The sequence below is a fragment of the Malurus melanocephalus genome, unplaced genomic scaffold, assembly GCF_030028575.1.
Source record: "Malurus melanocephalus ecotype Western Australia unplaced genomic scaffold, MMel_1.1 scaffold_16, whole genome shotgun sequence".
Classification (NCBI taxonomy): Eukaryota; Metazoa; Chordata; class Aves; order Passeriformes; family Maluridae; genus Malurus; species Malurus melanocephalus.
The window spans coordinates 973,523-980,078 of record NW_026623248.1 but is presented as its reverse complement, the minus strand read 5'-3'; positions in this window follow the sequence as shown (position 1 = coordinate 980,078).

Below are 6,556 nucleotides of genomic sequence, written 5' to 3'. Positions count from 1 at the left end.
TCATCCATGTCAAAGGAGACAGAACCTTGGTGTCCTTCAATGTCATGGCTGTGCTGTCTGTCCGTCAAATATGTAAATGTGTATGGCAGTTATAGGGCTGGAGTTCTCATTTCTCCAAAGGTAGGGGGATTTTGTTCCAGTGCAATTTTTATTCCAGTCTGTTTTTTGTTTTTTTTTTTTTTAACCAACAAGACAAAACAAATGCTGAAGCCCCTAAGATGTTAATAAAAATGGAAGTTCCTGTCTTCCAGTCAACTCTAGCTGGTGCCTGTTATCGGCTTTGGAGAAGATGCTCATACAGCTTCAGGAAATTAACAGCAGGAAATAAATTCACATTGGAAAAATATTCATTTTATGGCATCTGTGCTTGTGTGGATGTAATTTGAAGACTTCTGTGATGTACAGATCACCAAAAGCCATTTTCCACACTGGAAGCAATGACAGCCCAAAATATTGGGTTGTGCTAGCCAGTCTTGATGTTGTCATGTTGCCTTGGGGGTTTGGTCAACTTTGAAAAGAAATTTCATTGCCACTGCTGAAGAAAAAAAAAAAGTGGGGGAAAATAAACTACCGTATTGTTACCATTCTCCAGTTGTCTATCAGTTTGCTACACGGAAAAGCAAAGTAACATCTAAGTTGAGATTTATTCTTATAAATTAGGAGCAGGCCCATTATGCCAGCCCTAAAAGACTCTGGGTGTTTGCAATGGCCAATTACTGTAGAAACTGCTGAAACAAATAAATATTTGGATAAGGATCTGGAAAAAATGCCTCAATTTTTTTTAAGAATTCTTGCAAAATATCAACCATCTCATCTGTTTGTTGCTACATCTATATCCTTCTCTGGAATTCTTCGCTGCAGATCTACAAAGGAATAAATGAAAAACTGCTGTTCTCCCACTTAACCTATAGMAAGCAGCCTTTAAAAACAACTCATCTGTTACATTCCAGCCATATTTAGCTGTTTTTATCAAAACTGTGTGGTAGGAAATGATCTGTGGGGGTTTTGAAAGACTGAAATATGAGGATATTCAAGTCCTGCTTTGAATCCCATATAATCCTGCACATGAACTTGTCCCATTGAAATCAGATTCATAAAAGCATACCTGTACACACCCTTCCTAAWGTTAATTCTGAATACCTCTGGTACTGTAATCCTGCGTGATGGGRCAAATCTTTCTTCTGCAGGGAAAAACAGAGCATGGCAAGAACCCAGTATCTTGCCATTCTGTGCTATTCCCTTTCTAAACAGTGTGAGTGGAACAAAATGTAAGAAAACAAGAAAAGAAAATGCATAGGTGGCACATAAATCAAAACTGTACATTTTAACAACACTCAATGTAGCAATACACACAGACATCATTTTACACAAAATGAAAGGGAGACTGAAGAATTAGATTGACTCTTTCAGAAGTTTTAAAAGTAATATTTGCATTATGTAGATTCAAATAAAGGAAGAGAGATGCTGTTTTATTAATGTGTGGCATCGAAGTCCATCTACCACATTTATGAGACCAAGTTACTAATCCTCTTTTCAGTGTTAAATGTATCAGCTCTGTCTAGGTTTACTTTAATATTGTTACACACACATACACGCAAAAAATTATTTTGTCCAACTTCCAGATCCAGCTTTTGTGATTTTTATTGCTGTAATAACATTAATTAATTCCCAAGCAATGAGGTTCCCAATCAATGTGAAAAAAGAAAGCTTCTTGGTTTCGTGAATATAACATACAACATCACCCAGAAAAGAACTGAAATTAGATTTATCATCCTGCTTTTACTGTTCCTACTACCTCTGATTAGGGCTGATTATGGAGCATCATAYTGGTAATTAACATGTTTCTGGTTTTTAAAGATATAATTCTCATAAAAAGCATAAAAATGAATTTTTTAAATGAAGGTATTTTAACATGTGAAATATGAAAGTTTATGAATGCAGGCAATTTTACTAAAAAGTACTCATAAATGTCCCTATCTTAATACATAAAATATAGAAATGCATATCAATCATCACAAACTAAAACTGAGGAACATCTAACAAGGCAAATCATGTTAATTGACAGTTRTGATAGCAAAAAATTTTTCCTCTTGTTTATTTGTTTTACTGATTTATGGAGTAGCTGTATCTGTGAGAGGCTCATAATGTGAGAGAACAGCAAAGTCCTGCAGTCCTTCCCACAGAAATGGTGCCAAAGGACATTCCAGAACTGGGGACTGCAAAAAGATAGAAATTAAATTAAAAATTACTAGCAAAAATATTAGCATGACAAAATTCAAACAAATAAATATCCTATATTTAGGCAGAGTGGACAAAACACTGCAGAGAACAGAGAGACATGAGAAAGAACTCATTTAGGGTSTATGAGTAGGAGACTCTTTATGATTAAGCCTTCTGGAACCAAGCTAAATTAAATATAATTTATAAATAGAATGCATACATGTAATTCCTAAATATAAGTTAAATACATCTCTTCAGCCATTTGAAATAGAGGATGTAGGATGTAGTTGTTCTTCAGCCCATGTCACAAAGTAAGTGCACAGTACAAGAAAGGAACAGATTCCATGTTTGCTGAGAGGACCACACACCATTAAATCCAGGATGGATGGCTGGAATCAGGCACCAAAGAATGAAATAAGAAGATCAAATGTACTTTTCCGAATGCTTTGCGAAATTGAATGGTGTGTTTTTTTCCCAGCACTCCAATCCCGTAAGCACSCTTTTGTTTTCAGTGCTTGGTGATACTGGGTTTCAGTTTGTGGTTTTGCTATTGTTCTTTTAAATGAAGTAAAGAAACATATACTAAATAAAATAGAGGGTGCAGTTGACCTCTAAAATTTCATGAAAGGGCTTGTTATGTTTACCACATTTAAATAAAAATCAACTTTGGCTGGAGTAGCGAAATAAAAGGCCAGAAGGAACAAGGCAGTTGGAGGATAGASAGTTTTCCTAACAGCAAACACTTTTCAAGCTAGGTTGATTATGGGACCAAATATTTAAGCAGACACTTGGCAGAGATCTAAATTGACTGGAAACCATGTTTACAGCCTGGTATGCCTCTGAGGCAAAATGTCCTGGGCTGGTTTTATTCTTCTCCTTCCCTGTTTTTTCATGAACATCTTGATTTCTGTGTCAACATACCCACCTATCTACTATCAACCAACCCACACTGTTAGCTATTCTACTTTGAAAYACCCAGAGGGAACAATTCATGTATTGACCAGCTTTGAAGACAGAAGCCAAAAGTTAAAAATAATGGCAAAAAATAATGGCAATTAAATGGAACATTTTGGAATGTGTAGACTTTGCTTCCATTTCAACAAAGGAGTCCCAGGTAAAACACCAACCTCTGTGTAGGTTTCAAATGGACCAGAGCAAGTTTGTACTGAGCTCAAAGGCACTATTGTCCAGTTTCTGCTGGTAGGRATTCCATCCAGGACTCACTTTTGCTTGGTATTTCACTGTAGACTCATAGATCCATAGAATCACAGAAGGGGCTGCCACGGTCCGCAGGAAAGACGRYGYGAACTCCGAGGGAAGCAGRTSCAGGTTCTTCTKTATTAACTCCCTTTACCAGCAAACCAGCATGAGTTATATACACTTTTCTTATCTCCCGCACATGCAGTTMCACCAATCACACAMRCCTCAGCCARTCACATGGCCAGGCAGCTTCCARTGTCCAYGCACYATGATCCCTGTTCCAATCCATGGGCCAGCTTCACTTGACCAATTCCGTTCACCTCCGTGGCTGGCTGCATCAGYTAGTCCRGCCCATACTGCGTCCGAGTCCAGCCCCCAYACACAGCTGYAAAACAGTCAGGGTCCCCGCAAGGGGCCTTAAATATCATCCAGTTCCAATCCCCTGCCATGGGCAGGGACACCTTCCACTATCCCAGGTTGCTCAGAGCCTCATCCAGCCTGGCCTTGGACACTGCCAGGGATGGGGCAGCCACAGCTTCTCTGGGCAACCTGTGCCAGGGCCTCACCACCCTCACAGGGAACAATTTCTTCCCAATATCAAATCCAAACCTGTGCTCTCTGTCAGTGTGAAGCCATTCCTCCTTGTCCTGTCACTCCAGGCCCTTGGCAAGAGTCTCTCTCCATCTTTCCTGTGGGTTCCCTTCAGGCACTGCAAGGTCACAGTGAGGTCACCCCAAAGCCTTCTCTTCTCCAGGTGAACAATCCCAACTCTCTCAGCCTTTCCTCCCAGCAGAGCTGCTCCATCCCTCTGATCCCCTCAATGTCCCTGCACTGGACTGGCTCTGGATGCAGCCCTGCAGGGGGTGCTCAGCAGAGCAGGCCGGAGACTGTACATTACATAAAACCCAAAATCTTTCAGAGAAAGAAATACTTGAACCCATGGAGCTTCACTTACCTTCACAACCTTCTAGACATGTGTCAGCCTCCAGGCAGAAGCACAGGCAGCTCCCCACAATTGTCTGGAGCACTGCCATAGTTCATTCAACACAAACATAATTATATAACTTAGCTTAAAGTACTTAAGTGAGCAGCCAGCACAAATCAGTTCCAAATCAGGTGAATTCCATAATCATTTYTTGAACAGTGTGGAAACCAAAAATYCARTGGAGCAGCTRTGTAGGCTTGGAGYTCCAAACTGGTCGAGTATCTCRGGTGGTGTTAGTTCAGCTGGAAGGACATGGGATAGCAAAGACTTTCATTGCTGAGGTCAAAGGAATGGCCAGTCTGCCCAGTTCCCCGTGGCAAGATTCCAGACAGCAAACATAATGGAGACAAATAATGCTRTCTTTCTATGGGACATTGTTGTGGGAGGGCCCTGTATGGTTTTGTGCCACTAGATATCTTACTGAGTGCTGTCACTGAGACTTTGYTGCACTTGAAACAAAGAGTCTCAGATTTTAATTCTAATTCAAGTCTTCAGAATGACATGATAATTTTGATCCCACAGGACACCTACAGTCTTTACGAGGAGAATAAGACCAGTCTTGGAAAGAAGTGTGCAAATCCTGTTATGACCTTTTTTTTTTTTTTTAATAGACATAGCTTCTGCATGTTGTTTCTTAGGGTTCTTCTTTTTGCTCATAATTATTCACTAAACATATTTATTTTTTTCCCTCATCTATTTACTAACAAACTCTCTATTTAAAACTGTTTCTAAGTGTTTAGTCTTTTCTTTTTCTATTTAATTTGCCTGATTGAAAAATGAAAACTTTTATCTAATATTTCTACATCTCTCTTGCGACTCTTGTCCTAATYTAGCCCAAAAAAGTCTCACTTTCATAAAAGCATTTGTAATGATTTTGAAAACTGAGGTAGCTCCCAATCTACCTGACATATCTGTAATATTGCCCAGGTTTACATTTTGGAAGCCTTTGAAATGAGGCAAAATTCCTCCAAATGTTTATGTGCAACAGCATAATTACATTGTATATATCTGTTTAAAATATAAATGCAAAATATATGTGTGACAAGAGCTCCTGGACCACAAAGAAAAATTCTGCTCAGGCTTAGACTTTCATCATTGAGACTTTCTACTCTAACACTCCCATTGCTGCTTTTATTTCACACTTGCTGAACCACATCTCTGTTTGCCCATAGCAAGAAAGGGTTTAGGCACCACCTATTGAATTTCAGATTGATTCACACTATCACTTTCAGCAGAATTACATTTGGAATKTTTTTGTCCATTAGTTTTAAATAGTACTTTTGTGGGAATTGTACAGCTGGGGGAGTACGTCTGTGTCCAGCTATGATTTCCACTTGGGGTAGGGAAGATTGTTCTAGATGTTGCTATTTCTGTGAATTAAATTATTTATTGAGCTGGTATCAAAAGTCTTGTGTCCATCCTTGCTCCCTTCTCCACAGAAGGAACTGGGGAAAACAAACTCTTGCAGCACAGTTAGAAAAATTACACAGCAATAGACATGGAAAATGTTATGTCTTTCAGCTGCAAGTGTAGAACTGTCAGGAAATGCTGGAGAGTGAGCAGAAAAAAGAACCTTGTCTTTTGAAGATAATGAGCAAAACCCACAGGTGATTGRGTTAGCAGAATTATGAAGGAGAGCAGAAACACCCTTGATGTTTTGTTCTGTTTTCCTGCACCCTATTTCTAACCCTCTTCAGGATTCTAGAATGCTATGGCATGTGAAGGCAGATGGGTATCATCCTCCATTTGCCTCATCCCTGGAAGTGTTCTAGGCCAGGCTGGACAGGGATGGGAGCAACCTGGTCTAGTGGAAGGTGTCCCTGACTRTGGCAGGGGCTTGGATCCAGATTATCTTTAAAGCCCCTTCCAACTCAGACCAGTCCATGATTCTATAATTGCAGAATTCACTAAATCTTCATAATTTCATCTGGCACACAACCCTTAAACACCATAACTAGAAAAAAACAGTCAGTTTCTTGGGTTGTCTCCTGTTTGAGGGGATGTTCTGAGTAACCAATCCAGCAAGCCTAGGTCACTGAGTCTTCCTGAAAGGAAACAGGGTAGGGATGCCCCAAACACAGAAGTGGCATCAGAGACATGAACTGTATTCCTAAATTTGATATGAAGAGATTCAGAGCAACTGGCACTTGG